The sequence below is a fragment of the Miniopterus schreibersii genome (genome assembly GCF_964146895.1).
Source record: "Miniopterus schreibersii genome assembly, chromosome: 17".
Classification (NCBI taxonomy): Eukaryota; Metazoa; Chordata; class Mammalia; order Chiroptera; family Miniopteridae; genus Miniopterus; species Miniopterus schreibersii.
This window is the reverse complement of record NC_138117.1, coordinates 42,182,779-42,201,659: the sequence shown is the minus strand read 5'-3', so window position 1 is coordinate 42,201,659 and position 18,881 is coordinate 42,182,779. Positions and strand designations below refer to the sequence as shown.

At 58.5% G+C, this 18,881-nt stretch overlaps 1 protein-coding gene across 2 annotated transcripts in view; it reads left to right on the top strand.

Annotated features, from left to right (window-relative positions):
- Positions 1–18,881, top strand: part of AGO2 (argonaute RISC catalytic component 2) — a 75,112-nt gene that overhangs the window by 614 nt on the left and 55,617 nt on the right. The gene's annotated exons all lie outside the window — the stretch shown is intronic.

The window sequence follows — 18,881 nt, the reverse complement described above, 5'->3', positions numbered from 1 at the left end:
GGGCGCGTGTCGATTCCCCAGGACCCCCCCCGCGTCAGCCTCTCTTTCTTTGGAAAAGTTCTAAAAAAATTTAAAGTGCTACAAGCAGCCCCCCCCCATTTAAATGCTCGGCCCGAAAGGCGGCTGGCTCGCCGGCCCAGGAGAGGGCCCAGTGCCGCCAGGCGGCTGCTCCCCGACCCCCGCCGGCACGTGGCCCCTCAGTGTCCCGCTGGCCCGGGCACTCGCGCGGGCACTGCCGGTGCCTTTGTCCGCCGGGCTCGGGCGGCCGCAGGCCCCCGGGCTCCCAGCCGGCCTGGCCGACGCCCGGACCCCGAGTCGGCGCGGAGGCCCCACGCTCGGCCCCGGGGCCGCGCCGGCCCGCAGGCTGGGCCTGGGCCTCCGGGTGTGTTTTCTGGCGTCAGTTGGTTAGAAGCTTCTCCAGGGCTGAGCCTGACCGACCGCTCAGCAAAGTGACTAAAGACTCGGGGAGATGACTTGTGGGGAAGGTTCCTGGTCTGTTGTCACGGTCTTGGGGGCAGATTTGGCTTCCGAGGCTCTGGGGGTGGCCCTCCACCTTGAAATGCAGGGCGGCCCCCCCATACTGCCGAGGCTCTCCCAGCTGAACCCTCCCGCCGGCGTTGGCCTCTGCACTGCATGTGCTTCAGATATTGGGTTTAAAAGTTGAAGGCCGGGGAAGAAGTGAAGAACCTTGAAGAAGGTCAAGCTGTTGTGTTGTTTTACATCCTTGAAGCCACTGGCGGCTTGCTAAGTTGGTGGTGTTCATTTTAAAGGTAGACAACAGAGGCTCAGAGAGGTTAAGACTTTGCCAAGGTCACAGGGCCAGCAAGCATTAGGCCAGTCTGCCTGACCCCCAGGCTGACTCTCTGTACACTCCCCTTAGAGGAGCGGCGGCCAGTTTCTTGGCCTTGACCCACAGTGAGAAATACCTGTTCCACCTGGACTAAGTTGTTGCGTGGGCTCACACAGGTCGCGTGGAAACAGCTCAGAGGCACGGCTTGCCTTACTATGTGCTCTGCACTGTGATATTTCCTATTTCATTTTTTAACAAATGCTTTGGTTCCCCCAAACTCCAAGCTCACTTCTGGTCACTAACTGCTTTGGAAGACTCTTGCTGTGGTGTAGGCCTCTGTATTGTGGCCCACGTGGTGGGGACATAAACCTGCCCTGGAATCAGGACAGCTTTGCTTGAGAAAATAAATGGGTCTGTAGGATAGTTCTCAGCTAATGGCAGGATGGGCCGGAGCCAGCTTCCCGGCTGCAGGAGTGAGCTGTAATTACACAGCTGTGAGGCTGTGTCTTATTCTACACATTAAGCCTTTTAATTTTGTTTAAAAGGAATTTTTGGAATAGAGTCTCTTCAATGAAACTTTCAAGTGTGTTTCCTAATTTAGGGTAACAAGAAGACATTTGATCTGGATTGTATGAAAATTACAGATAGTTTTGCTCCTTCCGATTTTAATACACTTATGAAACAACTTACCAAGTAAATTAATTTATGCCTTTTACAAATGCTGTTACATGTGTGAATTACTATGTGGACTCTAAAGTTAGGTATGTTGCTGTTTCCTAGATTTTTGAACTACTGGAAAGAGTTTATGGTTTGGGATGGATGGGTTCTCCGGTGGCCCTGAACCTTCATAGGCGAATAAATTAGGTTTTTTTTAAAAACCACTGGAAGATCTTAGACTCTCTGAGCAAATGCCTTCTGCAAGGGGATTATTGGTTTCACTGAGCTTAACTGTGTTACCCCCCTCCCAGATTTGCTACAAAGTAGCCTCTGAGACCCAAAGGCTTGAGAGTTGTCTGAAGAGGTCCCTGACTCTGAGAATAAATAGCTTTCACCTGGAATCTAACTCCTGCACCCCACTTCTCCCCCACCCTCTGTTATCTCCGTGGGGATGTGAGCGGGTCCCCTCATGGTGCGCACGGGCCATCACAGCTCTGCCCAGCTGGAAGGTTGGGTAGTTGTTACAAAGTCCCCTTGGATCTGTTACGTGTCTTGAAGGAGCATTTAAACAAGGGGGTAAGAAAAAGATGTAAAAAGCTTCAACTTCTAGAGCCTACATGGTCTTAAGCAGAATATTTTTATTATGCCTATGGTTTATTTTTCATGAGTTATTCAGCTCTCCTGTAATGTGCCCGTTTGACAAAATACATTTTTGTTTCTTGAGCTGTTGCTGTGAGCCTTCAAAATGTAGCACTTGATTTTTAAAAATAGTTTCCACTGTAAACTAATCTAAAATACACAGTTGTGTGACTAGTACAAAGCCCTCGCTTCCATCAGCAGCTTCAACAGTTACCGAGATTTCCCACATTTGCCCCATATGCCCGCTCCTTTTTCTTTGCAGAAGTATTTCGAAGCGAGTCCCAGACCTGTCACCTGCCCCCAGCACTGCAGGCATGCCTGAGGGCTGGGGCTCTAAACCGGCGCCGTGTCACCCATCCCCGCGAGGTCACTTTCTCTCATCTCGAGAGCATGCTTACAGTGGGTTGTTTGGGACCCTGAGTTGTAATAAAAGTTCACATAAGTTTGGTTTATGTCTGTTGAGGCTCTTTAGATACTAAGCTGGCCTCTCCCACTTCCCCAGCTCTTGACCTTAAAGCCATTGAAGTTATAAACTTCTTTCTTCAGAGCATGGCCATCCCCCCAGTCTTGTCTCTAGTAGGTTCTAGACAGAGCCCTTCGGTCAGGGTCCCTCTGTTGTGTGGTCCCTGATTGGAGACCCGGCTGCTTGTGGTTTTAATCGTGACTCATTTATTGCCAGCAGTGTTTCTGAACGGGTCACTTTTTGTCTATGACCCCCACTTGCAGTGGTACCCTGTCTTCCAGCAGAAGGGACGCTCTAAATGTGGGCACAACATGGGTGACCCTGGTGGCTCTCATGCCACCGGTGTGTCTGTTCTCATCACTCAAATAAGTGACTCTTCTTCCCCACCTCGCGGCCCGCCCGGCAGCGGGAGCCGGACCGGCCGTAACCCTACCCCCCGCGTCCTGACCCCTCCCCCACTGCTGCCCTCTTCCCTCTGGCCAGTTAAAATGTCAAGCAACACGTTTTTTTCTGGGTTTTTTTTCCTCTCAAAGTTTAAAAGCCTGGAATTACTGTTGGTCCTCTGGGCCCTCCTCTCCCAACAGCCCTGCCCGGGGTCCCGCCTGCCTTTCGGCGCAGCTGTGCCGCGGTGGCTGCCCCTGGCCGTCTGAACCCGAGATGTTCGCAGGGGGATGGGCCACGGGTGAAGGGCTGGGGCAGGGTGAGGTGTTTCCCTGTCAGGGGCTTCAGACGTGTAAGACCCTCAAAGTCTGAAGGGCACTCGGGAGGGTGGGGAAAGGCCCGGCGTGCTGGGCGCGGGCAGTGTGGCCAGAGCAGACTGGCCTTAGGAAGCGGGGGAGGGGCCTTGGCGGTGCTCAGGGCAGTGGGGCCCCTGGGTGAGGCGCTGTGGCTGGGTGAGGGCCCGCGTGGGCTCGGCACCCAGAACACCACGCCCTGGCTCAGGGCCAGGTTTGGTCCCTTCTGCACTTACCAGGTAAGGAGTTAGCAGGGGTGTCCACTAACGTCTGGGCCCCACACCACCCCCGCCAGCTCTGTGACTCTGGCCTCAGCTTTCGTACCTGGAAAATGGGGTCATGAGGCAGAATCGGCTGTCATGAGGGTGGAAGGGGACATGCTGAGCTGCAGCTTCACCCCTGGGTGAGGGGCTGGGGTCTGTCCTGTCTTCCCTGGAACCCAGCCAGGGGCCCCCCCAGAGAAAGCAGCCCGAGGACGCTGAGGGGAGCCAGCTGCTTCTCGCCTTGGTCGCCCCCTTCATGGGTCCAGTGTTTGAACCAGCACCCTCGTGGGGGCGCGGGGTGAGGTAACGCTATGTCCCCGTTGCTTACTGGCGGCTGGTGACACGTTAATGAAACATGAGCGGAAGCCCAGCAGGCTTTCAGGAGCCGGGTTGCGTGTGGCATGTGGACGGGAGTTTGCGGCTCTTGGAGGCTGAGCTGGGGCTGGAGAAAGGGGTGGCAAGGGCCAGGTGAGGCGTAGATGGGTTCAGAGCCTGCCCACAGCCCGTGCTGGGTGAGTGGGAACCGGGGGCCCTGAGGGGTGCAGCCTGGCTCCCACCCCAGCAGCGGGTCGCAGGACCACCGGAAGGCTTTCCCCATCTCTGCCCTGGAGACCCAGGGATTACTCTCTGCACATGGCCCAGGTGCCCCCCTGGCTTGGAGGCCCCTGATGTTGGGAGTTGGGGGGTTGGGAAATGAGCCTGAAGCAGCCCCCGGGAGCACCCTGGTTGGAATGGGACGGAGGGAGGAGCTCATCCTGGAAACGGCCCTGAGAGAGGGGTGGTCAGCTCTGGGGGACCCACTTCTCGAAGGTGAGGCTGAATGTCCCAAGGAGTTCTGCAGTGGACGCAGAAGTGACGTTCACCTGTGTTCCCTTTCCTGAGAAAGCTCGGGTCCGGCGGAAGGACGGCACTCCTGCCTGCTGTGTGCCTTGCTGCCAGTTTTGGTGCCATAGTGCCCCGGGTACAGCTTGTCTGTGAGAATTGGGACCGAGGCTGCTTCTCAGGCCTGTGCTGGGGCACCAGGGCGTCTCAGGAAAAGGGCCTGTGCCATCTCCAAGAACCTCTAGCGACAGCCAGACCCTGATTGTAGGTCGCCCCTCACCTGTCTCACTAGCTGAGCCCGTGCCGAGAGTCGCACCGGGAGCCGCGGGGGCGGTGGTTTGCGGTTTTCCAGGTTATTTGGGTGTCGCAGCTCTGAGCTCCGGTCCACAGAGTTGCACAGAGGAGGTGGGAACACCGCGGTTCAGAGGTCAGACCCACTGGGAGTTTATCTTGACACCAGCGGGCTGGTGGTGGCCGAGCCTGTGCCCAGAGGGCTGGCTCGCGGTTCCCCACCCCGCTCGTCTTGAACCTGGATGGTGGGAGGCCCCTGCTTGGGGACTTGTCACCCCGTCGACCGCCCGGGGTCAGCGGTGCTGTAACTGCAGGACACGCGGTGGCGGGGCAGGGCGCTGTGCTCGTCCCGGGCGCCGTTCTGTCGGAGCTCGGCCCACACGCCGGCTGAAGGGTGACGGGAGGGTGCCCAGGCCCCACAGACGGAGGTTCTGGGCTCTGGCTGGCAGGTGGTGGCGTCATTGGTTTCTCGTAGGAACAAGAGTTAATGCAGTAAAACAAGTAAAAGCAGGGAGGAAGCAAAGGAAGGTCCAGGCAGTGAGAGAAGGTAACTGGACGAACGCGGGGCATCGGGGGCCCGGAGCTCCGGGAGTTGCGAGGTGTCCCGTGAACCGCCTCCCTCAGCCCGCGCTCCGGGCTGGGCGACCTCCCCGAATCCTGGCCGCGTGGCTGGGCTTTCACTGAGCCCCTGGGAACCTCAGTCTCCTGCTCACACAGGAATGAGTCCCTGCTGGTGGGGGTGCCTTGATCGGGTGGGGTGACGCGCGCAAGTCGCTGGTGCTCCGCCCCCTGCCCCGTGCACTCCGCCAGGTGTCACCTGCTGCCCACTTGACCCTCCTGGTTGACTTCTGGGTCAGTGCTTGGCCAGCGGTGAGGGCGAGAGCTCAGCACCGTCTCCGACAGTGCTGTCCCGGGGCGGGGAAGGACCGGACTCTCGGAGCCCCGTTCCTGGCAGAGCCGCCAGAGCTGACCCGAATTCCATGCGTGCGGTGAGGCCGTGCAGAGGGACTTGGGCCGGGGGACCTGTGCGGGGTCACGTGGACAGGAGCCATGCTGAGGGGGCGCCAGGCTCGGTCTCCAGCAGCTGGGCCAGTCGCACCCTGATGGCAGTGAGACAGTCTCCTGCTTGTGGTTTCTACAGCGTGACCAGAGTGGCCCCGTCGGTGGCTGGGGTGATGTCTCTGGGCACTCCACGTTCCCTCTGCCCTAAGTGCAGTGCGCCGTTTGTTAGGTGTTCAGACGTGGCTCACTCCAGGAGCTTCTCACTGGACTCGGAAGGTGTCTGAAGCTGTGGGGAATGAAGTCAGGAGCTCGTGGGAGAGAGGGGACAGCGGGAACCAGACATTCGGAGGAAGGTGAGGATGGCGTGTCTGAGGGGCTGTGGGCCACGGAGGCCTCTGGGGCAGGCCGGGGCCTGGGAGGGGTGGGGCCTGTGGAATGGTGGTCAGTGCAGGCGCTTTCAGAAGGTGAGCTGGGCGCCAGAACTTTAAGAAGGGAGGCAGGTGAGGAAGTCAGGATGGGCTTGGGAGGGACTTTGTGCCCAGGAGGGAGGGAGTTTGTAAAAGGGTCCCCTGGGTTGCTGTGTTAACAGACTGAGGAGGTGGGTCCCCTGGGTTGCTGTGTTAACAGATTGCGAGTCTGCCTGGAGGGGGCCACCATGGAAGGGCTGAGCTGGACCAGGTGGGAACAGTGAAGGAGTGACGGGCCTTAGCGCACGCCCCAGCCCCTGTTCTGATGAGACCCAGTCATATCTTTAGTGACAGAGGCCTCGTAAGATACTTATAAAGCAAGGCTGGATGCCTGTCTCGGTGCCACACCCCAGCCCCCGCCATGACCAGCGTCCTAGACCACACAGGTGGTGCTCTCACCTGCCAGCTTCTCCTGTGCTATGGGTTTTAACACTTGATTGGATTGGGATCCGATTGAGGCCCATATTGTGATTAGCTGACATGTGTCTTCAATATCTTTTCAAAATAACAGCTTTATTGAGGTACAGTTTGTGTACCATTCAATTCCCATTAATAAATCTCAGTGGGTTTTAGTACCTTCGCAGACTAGTGCAAACATCACCACCATCTAATTTTGGGCCTTTTTGTCCCCTCCCCGGAAAGACACCCTGTGCCTGTTGGCCGCCTCTGCCCCTTACCCTGCCCTCGGCCTCCGGCGCCTTTCCCCTCCCCACTTCTCGCGGTTTAGGTTTATTGGCTGAGCGACCAGCTTTAGACTTGGTCCGCACCCAGCCCTGGCTGCATCTTCCGGGTGCTCCTGCGTGTTCCCCTGTCCTGCGTGTGCTTCACACACGTGGTGTCGAGCCGAAGGCTTGAGCTGCTGCGGCCCCTACACTTGGGTTTTGGTGTGAAGACAGCAGGCTCTTCCCCAGGGGCAGCTCTGGTGGTTCTCCCGTGGCCGTTGCTCCGTAACCCGCGAGGGCTCCCCGGTGCCCTGCTGGGGGCGCCTGCTCAGTAACCCGCGAGGGCTTCCCGGTGCCCTGCTGGGGGCGCCTGCTCAGTAACCCGCGAGGGCTTCCCGGTGCCCTGCTGGGGGCGCCTGCTCAGTAACCCGCGAGGGCTCCCCGGTGCCCTGCTGGGGGCGCCTGCTCAGTAACCCGCGAGGGCTTCCCGGTGCCCTGCTGGGGGCGCCTGCTCAGTAACCCGCGAGGGCTCCCCGCGCCCTCGCTGGGGGCGTCTGCTCAGTAACCCGCGAGGGCTCCCCGCGCCCTGCTGGGGGCGCCTGCTCAGTAACCCGCGAGGGCTCCCCGGTGCCCTACTGGGGGCGTCTGCTCAGTAACCCGCGAGGGCTTCCCGGTGCCCTGCTGGGGGCGCCTGCTCAGTAACCCGCGAGGGCTTCCTGCGCCCTTGCTGGGGGCGCCTGCTCAGTAACCCGCGAGGGCTCCCCGCGCCCTTGCTGGGGGCGTCTGCTCAGTAACCCGCGAGGGCTCCCCGCGCCCTACTGGGGGCGTCTGCTCAGTAACCCGCGAGGGCTCCCCGCGCCCTACTGGGGGCGCCTGCTCAGTAACCCGCGAGGGCTCCCCGCGCCCTACTGGGGGCGCCTGCTCAGTAACCCGCGAGGGCTCCCCGGTACCCTGCTGGGGGCGTCTGCTCAGTAACCCGCGAGGGCTCCCCACGCCCTACTGGGGGCGCCTGCTCAGTAACCCGCGAGGGCTCCCCGGTGCCCTGCTGGGGGCGTCTGCTCAGTAACCCGCGAGGGCTCCCCGGTGCCCTACTGGGGGAGCCTGCTCAGTAACCCGCGAGGGCTCCCCGCGCCCTCGCTGGGGGCGTCTGCTCAGTAACCCGCGAGGGCTCCCCGCGCCCTTGCTGGGGGCGCCTGCTCAGTAACCCGCGAGGGCTCCCCGCGCCCTACTGGGGGCGTCTGCTCAGTAACCCGCGAGGGCTCCCCGCGCCCTACTGGGGGCGTCTGCTCAGTAACCCACGAGGGCTCCCCGCGCCCTACTGGGGGCGCCTGCTCAGTAACCCGCGAGGGCTCCCCGGTGCCCTACTGGGGGCGCCTGCTCAGTAACCCGCGAGGGCTCCCCGGTGCCCTGCTGGGGGCGTCTGCTCAGTAACCCGCGAGGGCTCCCCGCGCCCTACTGGGGGCGTCTGCTCAGTAACCCGCGAGGGCTCCCCGCGCCCTACTGGGGGCGTCTGCTCAGTAACCCGCGAGGGCTCCCCGCGCCCTTGCTGGGGGCGTCTGCTCAGTAACCCGCGAGGGCTCCCCGCGCCCTACTGGGGGCGTCTGCTCAGTAACCCGCGAGGGCTCCCCGCGCCCTACTGGGGGCGTCTGCTCAGTAACCCGCGAGGGCTCCCCGGTGCCCTGCTGGGGGCGTCTGCTCAGTAACCCGCGAGGGCTCCCCACGCCCTACTGGGGGCGCCTGCTCAGTAACCCGCGAGGGCTCCCCGCGCCCTACTGGGGGCATCTGCCTCTGCAGGAAAGACTCCCTGGTCACCTGCTGGTTCCGGTGTCTTGAAGGCAGAGGAGTGTCAGTGAAGGGCACGGAGGCAGGGTGGCCTGTTGGGAGAAGAGGGACTGGTCCGGGCGGGCGGCCGGCCCCTGAGAACGAGGGCAGAGGGTGGGGCGATGCTGTGGGTGCCTGAAGGTGGTGGAGGGAGGGGCTGGTGGTCCAGAGGTGCCTGGCAAGGGAGTGCAGGGGCAGGGAAGCCTGCGCCTGGGGCTGCTGGTGTGTCCCCTCCCAGCCAGCCTGGGAAGGAAGCTGGGAGAAGGAAGGAGCAGCTGGGGAGAGTTTCTTTCATAATCTGCTAAATTTCAGGTGATTCTCAGAAATCCAGAAGAGTCCTAGGCATGCGTTACCTTTCGTACTTACGGCCCCCAGTGTGTTTGCCGAGGGGTGTCTGCCTGTCTCCTCCATCCGTCACTGCCACCCAGGATCGCCTTGGTCACCTTGTCTGCTTTCCAGTGTCCACCATAGTGTTTCCTTTTTACTCGCTAAGTGCGTATCACATTGTTTCTTGTTTGAAAGTTAAATCTGGTGACTTGAAACTTGCGTAGAGTTTTGAGAATGTCCGCACCCGGCCCACTCCGGTGCTTTTTCTCGTGAGACCTCACGCCCCATCCCTCACGATTCTGCAGCCTCGGTGGCAGTGCTCCCCGGCTCTGTTTGGAGCAGAGGGTGGCCTGGTGCCCAGGATGTTGAGCAGCATGGAGGGAAGTGGGCCGTGGGGCCCCTTATTAATTGATTTGCTTAAACAGGTAGTGGATGTGCAGAGGAAAGTGAAGTCAAGCTTAGCAAAGGGGGGATGGTGGGAGGCCTCCCCCAGCCTCCAAACCTCCTAGGTCCCCTCCTGTGAGCAGATGGGCCCTGGGTGTCGGTCCATCCCACTGAGCCTGACCGTCGATCTGGAGGTGCCGAGGCCGAGCACCCCCACCTTGCTTCCTCGGTCCTGCCCAAGGCCGTGCTGGAGGCAGTGGTGCTGGGTGGACAGGGCGCTTCTCCGGCACCTGCCTGGGCTGTGGAGCAAGGGAGAGGGAGGGAAACATTGACGGTTGCCTCCTGCAGCCTGGGTGTGCGCCTTGACCGGGAGCCGAACCCCCCCTCTGGTGTGCGGGCGATGCTCCAACCGCCGGAGCCGCCGGCAGGGCAGAGCCGCCTCTCCGTGGTGGGTCCCTAGAGGTGAACTCGGAAGAGGTGGGTGTCTTGGGTGACAATTCTCTGAAAACGAAACGCAGTGAAGTGGACGGAAGAGGTGGGGAGAAGCCTGGCTGGCGAGCTGTGGGGACTCCGCGTGGCATTGTTCCCCCAAACGCACCGACTTTCACAGCTGGTAGCACCATCTTGAAAATGAAATGCATTTTAATAAGCCCTGCCTCTGTAGTTATTCAGGGTATGTGTGTACATTTTTGGTGGACACCCTATATATTTATTTTTTATTGGTCTTTTTTTGTCTTGAGAAAAAGCAAAGGAACAGGTTGGCCTTTTGAAGAATTAGCATTTCATTCCATCCGGGAATCATGTCTCCTGAGCCACCCTGGCTCAGACGTCCTGGCTGCCGGGCCGGGCGCGGGCGCGGGCGCGGGCCCGGCGAGCTGAGAAAGGCTGGGTCCCTGGCTGGGAGTTTTGGGGAAGGGCGCCGTGGCGGGTTATCCGCATCTGCCACGGGGGTAGCCAGGGTGGTGCCCTGAGGCCTGGTGTCGCCACCCCTGCCTGGCACGCTTCAAGGCTGTCGTGTGAGTCGTAGCTCGTAAGACACTCGACAGAGCTCCCCAAGGTGCCCAGTGTTATTCTAATAAACGTTTGTTCAAAGAGTGGTTTTTAATTTACTTTCACACATTTTATTGGAATAAGCCTTTTTTAGGTCCATTAGAGTCTTGCAAAGCCATCTTCCAGATGATGGTGCCCAAGCTGCCCCGGGAGGCGGGGTTTCGTTTCCCTGCCCGGTGCCCGCGGCTCCCTGGGCGGCACTCCCACACCTCGCACCTGGGGCCGGCCCTGGGTTGCTCTGGCCCCTGCTTTTATTTGTGTGACCTATTCCAAGTGCGTCTGCGCCGTCAGGGGAAAGAAAAGGGATAGGTGTTTTGACAAAGGGAGGAATTTCTTAAAATGCCGTAGTCTTTTTTTAAAATTGAGGGGAAATTCATAAAATGTAAAACCATTTTCAAGTGAGCAGTCCAGAGGCGTTAGCACATCCACCGTGTTGTGCGGCCACCACCTCTTAGTCCCGGGCGGCTCCTTTACCCATGCGGGCACCCGGTGCCCGTCACTCCCCTGCTCCTGCCCAGCCCCGGCCACCACCCGTCTGGGCTTTGTCTCCGCCGCTGGCCTAACCCGGGCATTTCATGTAAACGGAACGGAACGCGTGGCCCCTCGCCTGGCTGCCTTCGCTGAGCGCCGGTGCAAGTCCGCGCGCTCGGGCCTCGCGTCGCGCGCCTCCGGCTTCTGTCTGACTGTCCCTGTGAGACTGTCAGCCTGTTGTCCTGCCCTGAGGGCGCTGGCGGCTCTGCCTTTTGCCTCTTGTGAGTGGTGCCGCCAGGGACATGCGTGGGCAAGGCGGGCTGTGGCCATGCTCGCGTTCCTCCCGCAGGAGCGCGGGTGACGGCTGGGCCGGGCTCTGCGGCGGGATTGCGCGCTGGTCTCTGCTCTCGGGGCCGCACTAGTTCACGTTCCCGCCAGCGGCTGAGGGTCGGTCTCCTCCCATCCTCGCCGCCCGTTAGAGGACGAAATTCTTAACGTGATAAATGATTTCTGGTGTATTTTATTAGTTACCAAAGTGGAAAATATACAGGATTTAAGAATGTCTTGCCCAGATCTACCTAATAGCTGTGCGGCACATCCATTGCTTTGTCAGAGTTTAGAGTATGTTGGGAACCTGTGTAAGTACAAAAACATAGGAAAGCTAAACACGCTGTAGCAGGTGGAAGGAGCATGTGAGTCCAGTACCCAGGTGTCTGATGTTCACTCTGAGTGGGCATCGAGCATGTAGTGTGCCCAGCGACATGCCCAGTGCCGGGGAACCAATGGAGAATGCCGCCCGTGGGGTGCGGGCCCCGTGCGCTGAGTCCTGAGCACAGATGAGCGTCAGGGGTCACCCGCAAGTCTGTGGAGAGCGGCAGGTGCTTTCCCTCCAGCGGGACGGAGAACACCTGTTCCAGGGTCAGGAGGGCATGTGACCCAGCGCGAGGCTTATGGGGGCAGGGACTTCCCTGGGCACGGTGGTCTAGATCCAGAATGGGGGGGGCAGGCACCGGGGGCGCACCTGTGCTCTGCGTGTTTCTGAGGAACCCAGTGGCTGCTGGGTGGGAAGTGCTTGGGGAGCCTCCCAGGTGGCACATGGGAGGGGCTGGCGGAGGGGGAGAGCCCCGCGTCTGGAAGTGTCTGGTGGTTGGTCTGGTGGTTGGTTTGGTTTGGTTTTGTTTTGTTTTGTTTGGCTTGGATGGCTGGTGATGCAGTGTGTTCATAGAAGTGAACAGATTCATGTTGAGTTGGTGAACTTTGAAAAAAGGCTTAAAGGTCTTTTCAGTGAGGGGAAATGCAAATAAACCTGGAAGTGGAGGGGAAATGCGGGGTCCCCCGTGTGGCCACCACTCCGCTCAGCCCAGCCCTGACTTCTCTCTCCTCTGAGCATCGTGTTATTGCATTCCCAAGTACTCTTTTAACCATTTATTTTGAAGTAATTTTAGATTTATAAAAAAGTGGCCAAAGTAGTGCAGAGTTGCCCCCAATGTCATCATCCTATGAAGTCATAGGACAGTTTCCAACAGCGGGAAGTTAACACTCATGCAGTACTGTTACCTGACCATGGACCTCGTTCAGGCTTGACTCGTAGCCTGACAGATGTCCGTTTCTGAGCTTGCTCTGTCCAGCCTAGGGGCCCACCCTGCATTTGTTGTCACACGTCTGCTTTCTACAACCTGTGACAGTTCTTCAGTCTTTGCCTTCTGTGACCTTGACATGGGAGCTCTTTGAGGCTCCTATGTCCTTTCAACCCCCCCCCCATTGTTTCTGAGTGTTTTCCTTTGGACCCACCAGCTGCTCTAGGCCCACGTGTGTCTCCTTCCCCAGCCCATTTCACCAGGAGCCCTTGTTCCTTTTGTTGGGTGGGGTGAGACGGGAAGACACGAGAGCTGGATACTTGTGCCCTGTGTACACGTCACAACCATGAGTTCATACTGACGGTCTGGTGCCATCCGATAGCACTGGGTTTATCCTGACTTGCCCTCTTCCGTGGTGGTAACTTCTTTATCAGAGAGCGGGGAGTCTGGCTCTCATTATCCACAGTGTATTTGCTTGTTTGTTCGGGCCTAGGAGAGTCGTTTTAGAAGCTAACCCGTGTCCCGGGAGAAAGGAACATCCTAACCAGAGAAACCGATGGGTGTGCTTAGCGCTCAGGTTACAGTCGTGACTTCGCCTTCTCAGCTCCTTCCCTTCCTCCTTCGGTGTGCTCTGCACAGGGCGTCTGTGCCCTCAGTCCCGCTGCGTCCCGGCGCCTTCCCGCCGCTCAGCCTTCAGGGTTCCCCCTCTACTCTGTCCTCTGAGTGTCTGGCCTGGCATTTAGGACCCTGCACATGCTACACGGCATTTTTGGTTTATGACCCCTTTGTCCGTCTCGTTCTGCTAGTCTATGAGAAATTGAGTTAAATGTTTGTGGAGGGTAATGAGTCCACTGGAAAATGAGATTGTTATTCATGTTGCAGTTAAAATCTGAAACAAATTAAGGAGTCAAAAGGAACCCTAGCTCCTGTTACAGAATAGTTCTTGGTGTAGCTGTGTAAATGTCTTGAGTTGCTACAAAGTTGCTGCCAAGTATGTGCCAGAGTGAATGGCACTCGGTAACAGTTGCTACTAAAAGCTCTGTGAAGACTTCGCTACACTATAGACACTGTCTGTGCAGTTAGAGCCCCTGGCTGGTGGCTGGTGGCTGGTGGAAACCCACAAGGGGTGGGGCCCTGCCGGCTCAGCATCTGTCATCTCGGGGGGCCCCTCCCAGCACCCCACACGGTGTCTTATGGTGTGGGCTGACCACTGGCAGTGCTGTCCTTTGAGTCTGGTTTTAAATATATATATTTTTTGCTTCATATTAAAAGGAATACATGCTTGTTTCAAAGAATTTAGAAAATACTGAAATAAAAGGAAAAAAAATACCCATACCATTACTTTAGAAGAAATATTTAATGTGTTTGTGTGTGCTTATTTCCAGACTTTTTTTTCAATATGTACATGGCCAGTTGGAATTAGCCTACATTTATAATTTTTTCTCTATTTCTATTTATTTATTTACATATTTACTTATTGACGTGAGAGAGAGAAACATTGATTTGTTGTTCCATTTATTTACACATTCATTGGTTGATTCTTTTTTTAAATTCTCACTTGAGGATATTTTCTCCATTGTTTTTCAAAGAGAGGAGGGGGAGGGAGAGAGAGAGAGAAACATCCATGTGAGAGACACATCGACTGGTTGCCCCCCACGTGTGCCCTGACTGAGACCACGGATCGAGCCTGCAGTGGAGGCCCGTGCCCTTGGCTGGAATCAAACCCGGGACCCTCAGTACAAGGGCCGACACTCTGACCGCTGAGCCAAACCCGCCAAGGCTTTGGTTGATTCTTGTATGTTCCCTGACCAGGGATTGAGCCTGCAGCCTTGGCATAGCGGGACAGTGGTGTAACCAACTCGGCTACCAGGCCAGGGCCACGTACTTTAAAATTTTTATTTTGTTCCTCTTCACCTAATACCTTGAGCATTTCTGGGTGCTGTGCGTGGGCGTGGGTGGGGGGGATTCAAGTTTGCAACAGTGTTTAAAGGAAGAAGGTGGTGGCTGTCCACGCAGGGCAGATGGTGGCCTCGCAGGCAGGAAGGTGAGGAACATGGGCAACTGTGGCAGACTCCTGGCTAGTTGCCACCTACCTGTGTGATGCCAGCAGCCTCTTCTTCCTGTGCCCTCGTCTTCTTATTTGGTGAAATGGGCAAAATAATTCCCTGTGGATTTATGGTGGATTCAGGGAGCTAATAAGCTCGAGTGGCTGGTCTGCAGCAGACATGCCTGTTGGCTGCTGGGGGTGGTGCCGTTGTCACCTGTACTCACAGTGAGCCCCCGTCTCCTTCTGGGTGCTGCTCTGCAGTCTCTGACGTGGTGTTCGGGGACGACCTGGTGTCCCGCCCGTCACTGACCATAGGCTTCCCCCGGCGCCTCTCGCAGGTGCTGGTAGAGAGCAGATCATCAGTGTCTGTCTGGTGAGGGGGGGTGTGGAGGGCGGGGGGGGTGGACAGACTGCTCAGGAAAACAACGGGCTGAGGTAGAAAGATTGCACTAAGACATGTCTGTTTCCTAAAGGGTTGATCCTACCTGGCTGTAAACTGACTTCACAGGTAAGGCGGGCACCGGGACACCTGCTGTGTACCCTTGGGGGGTATTGCACCCCCAGGCTGGGAGTAGAGAGGAATGAATGCTCCCACTCCCTGAGGCTCCCCTGTTCTTGGGAGGAGCCCAAGGTAACTGGCAGCTTCAGCTGCACATCTGGGTTCACATCTTGCAGGCCTGGAGAGGGACCCTTTCACCATCCAGCTTAAAACATTTTTGTTTATTTGATTTAAAAGTGGTCTGTTTTGCCCGGCCGGCATTGGTCAGTGGTTGAGCATGGACCTATTAACCAGGAGGTCACAGTTCGATTCCTGATCAGGGCACATGACCAGGTTGCCGGCTCGATCCCCAGTGGGGGGCGTGTAGGAGGCAGCCGATCAATGACTCTCTCATCATTGATGTTTCTCTCTCTCTCTCACTCCCTCTCTCTGAAATCAATAAAAACATATTTTTATTTTTTTTTTAAAAAAAGGTTTGTTTACATGCTTGCATTTGGCAAATCAGTACCTTTAGCCTTATAAAGTGCCTCTTACAGTCTAATGACATTACAGGACTTAAGAAGCGGCTCCGAGTGGAGGTGGGTGGAAAGTGATGGCTGTGGGAGTGGCAGTGACTTGCAGGGCATGGCAGTGGTCCGTGTGCCATGAGACAATGACAAGAGTCACAGATGAAATTTGGGGTTCAGGAGGTGGCTTCAGCCCCCAGATGCAGACTGTTGGGGGCGGGGGAGGAGGTGCTTCAGCCACGATGACATCGGCGAGCACAGCTCACACAGCATCGTGGTTTCTGTGGCACATGACCCACGTGGCTGCTGCCACCTCGTTTTGGAAGTGAGGAAACTGAGGCACAGAGAGATGTGTCCCACAGTAGGAAGCACTGGATCCCACACTCGGACTCGGGCAGCCTGCAGGCTCTAGAGCCTTGCTTGACCCACAGGTGTCATCTGGGTGTCAGAGCCAGGAGGGCTGGGGCCAGGCCGGTGGACCCGGTCGGGGTGGGCGAGCACCGGGGAAGGAGCTGGCTCCGCTGAACGTCCTGGCCCAAGCGCGCGGGCCTGTCAGAGGGAGTCCTTTAGAGCAGCACAAACTTCGTTAAGGAAGAAAAGGGAAAAATTGACTTGAAACTTGACGGATTTGAAGTGCCCCAGTCTTCTCATTGAAGGACAATCAGGGAATTTTTTAAGGGTGCTCTTGAATTCATGAACGTAGACCTGAGTTCTACTTTCTCTTTCTCTTAGAAAAGCAGGTAAGAATTTATCGGCTGCAGCAAAAACATTTGGGACCGTGAAACAAAAGGGCTTAGCCTAGCAGGGGCAACGGGAGAGCCGGGCTGGGCCGCCCTGGCTCACGGGGGAGTCGGAGCGAAGGGGGCCCTGGAGACAGGTTCAGGGGCGAGCCCAGGACGAGCTGCCGCTGCCCCTGGCTCCCCTGGTTGCAAGTCTCGTGGGGACCCTTAGAGGTGAGGGGACAGGTGCCTGCGGGGGAAGGAGAGGGCGGGGAATGGCGCAGGCCTGTCCCCTGGAGAGCGCGCGAGCTTTGCTGAGCTTTGCTGTTCAGCAGGGATTCGGTCCTTCCTGCCGGCTCCGCCCCGAGTCCATTGCGGGGCTCACCCTGCAGGGCTCTGACCGCCTGGGGGATTTCTGGTGACCGCCCTTCGCTGACCCGCAGGCGTCATCTCAGGCTGCCACCCGGCTTGCTGACGTGAGGTGGTCCGCGTGCTCTGCGAGGGGCGCCGAGCAGGACCGGTCCGGGCGAAGGGGCTCTGTCCCCGGTGGCCGTCCCCTTTCTGTGCTCAGGGCGGCCCGGGGAGCCGGTGCAGCCCGACGTGGCGTGGCGGTGTGGGGCCTGCGGCCTCTGCCCTGCGCCCCTCCCAGCCGCGTCCTCACAGCGTATCTCGTGTGGACCTGGGGTCCCTCGTGTGCTGGTGTCGTGTGCGGTTGACCCGCTGGTGCACGGCGAGGAGGGACCGCAGTTCAGTGCCCGGCGGGTGAATTTTTCTTTTTAAGGTTAAACTAAAAAATAGGGGAAGGAAAGCAGGTTGTGGCATTTCTAGAAGGGTTGAGGTGGCCTCCTCACTGCTCTCTGGGACCCCAGACTGAGCCCCCGAACTGCTGAGGGGCAGTTACCCGTCTGTGACCCTCCAGTGTCGGCCGGTGAGCAGGCTGTCCGCTCAGCGTGGGGGGACACCTGTCCGCCCCGTCTTTCCCGTGACCGTCTGCGTGCTCCGGAGGGATGGTGTTCTGTTTGCCATCTCTGAGCGGAGCCCTGGACAAGTAGTTGTTTAAACTGAGGTACATGGAGAAGCGTGGAGGTAACGATGCTTTTCCAAAACTCCGAAAGAAAGTGCAGGGAAGGCCCGCGCTGGTCCCACGTCGTGGGGTCCCGAGTTCAGTGAGTCGCGGACGCTGTGTGCCCGCCGGCCTCCCGCGTGGGGCTTGTGTCAGGAGGTGCCGACTGGGCTCGTCCAGACATCTGTAAACCCGCCTCGCCCGTCGAGGTGTGTGTGGAACGCGTGGGCGGCCTCGTGTTGACCGATGATTAACTTTATTCTGTCAAAATTGTGGGCGGCTCCCCCCCTTCTGGGCGGTGGTTTCTTAGAAGGAGTGGGGCGTCGGGGCAGCCTTTCTCCTCCTGTTCTCCCCCGTCAGCCCTGGCCGGGCGTCGGGTCCTGACTGCTGGGCTGTCCCCTGGGCCGGAAACCCCGTCCTGCAGCGCTCGCCACGCCGTTTCCCTGGCGTTCGTGTCATTGGGTGGAGCCTGGATCAGAGAGGTCCGCAGGGCTCCCGCCGTCACCCGGGTGTCCTGACCGCGGCCGGCATTGCTGGGATTCCGGGGACCCGAGGCGGCTGCCGTGTCTCCAGGAAATCCCAGGATCGATCGTGGTCCACGCCCACAAAAATGGGCGCAGCCAGAGCGAGTGTGAGCGCTCGGTCGGGTGGGTCGGAGCTTCCGCTCCAGCTCAGTCGGCTCCGCCCCGAGGCCGGTGCCGTTGGAGTCTGCGTTGCCGTGGCCGGGCTGGCCCCCGGGCAGGTGTGGAGGGGAGGGAGGACCTGGCCGGCTGGGTTGGTGCTAGACCACTGCCCACTGGGCTGCTCTGCTCCGCTGAGGTTTCCAGATGACACGCTGTGACCTTCCCTCAGCCCTCAGCTCCCGGGGTTTGCGGAACCGCGTGTCTGCTCTGGGCTGCTGTGTGCAGCCCGCGTGTGGTCTGCTGCTCCCTGGCAGGACACAGACACGCGAGGGTCTCCTGACGTGGCCTGTGGTCCCAGGAACTGGGTGTCCCGGGCGGCGCGGCTCGACGGGGATAGAGAGGATATCACCAGTGAAGGGACGTGTAAAAGTCCGTGTTGCAGGGTTCTTGCTGTCCTGTGTAACACTAGTATTCAAAACACAACAGCTTTATTTTCTCAGGGCGTAGCTCACAGGGCCGCGCTGGGCAGTGTTCTCATGTGCTGTGGTCAAGATCTGAAGGGCCCGTCCGTGCCGGTGACCCTGCCCGTGGGTGTCCTGGAGACCCGGGCGGCACCTCTTCAGGGAGCAGGAGGGATGGGCGCGGAGGAAACACGTCGGTGAGGTGTGGTGTGGGGAGGTGTGTGTCTGTCGGTGCACACAGTATAAAGTGATGCTTTAAAGATGTTCGGTGGTATTAAGAACATTCCCCCCTTTTTTGGTGAATCCTCACCGAGGATGTTTTTTCCATTGATTTTATTTTTAGAGAGGGGAAGGGAGAGGCGGGCATAGAAACATCAACGTGAGAGAGATGTATAGATTGGATGCCTCCTGAACCCACCCCTGGGGCCGGGGATCGAGCCTGCGGCCGAGGCACATGCCCTTGCCTGGGAATCGAACCCAAGACCCTTCAGTCCACGGGCCGATGCTCTAACCACTGAGCACACCGGCCAGGGCGGCACCTTC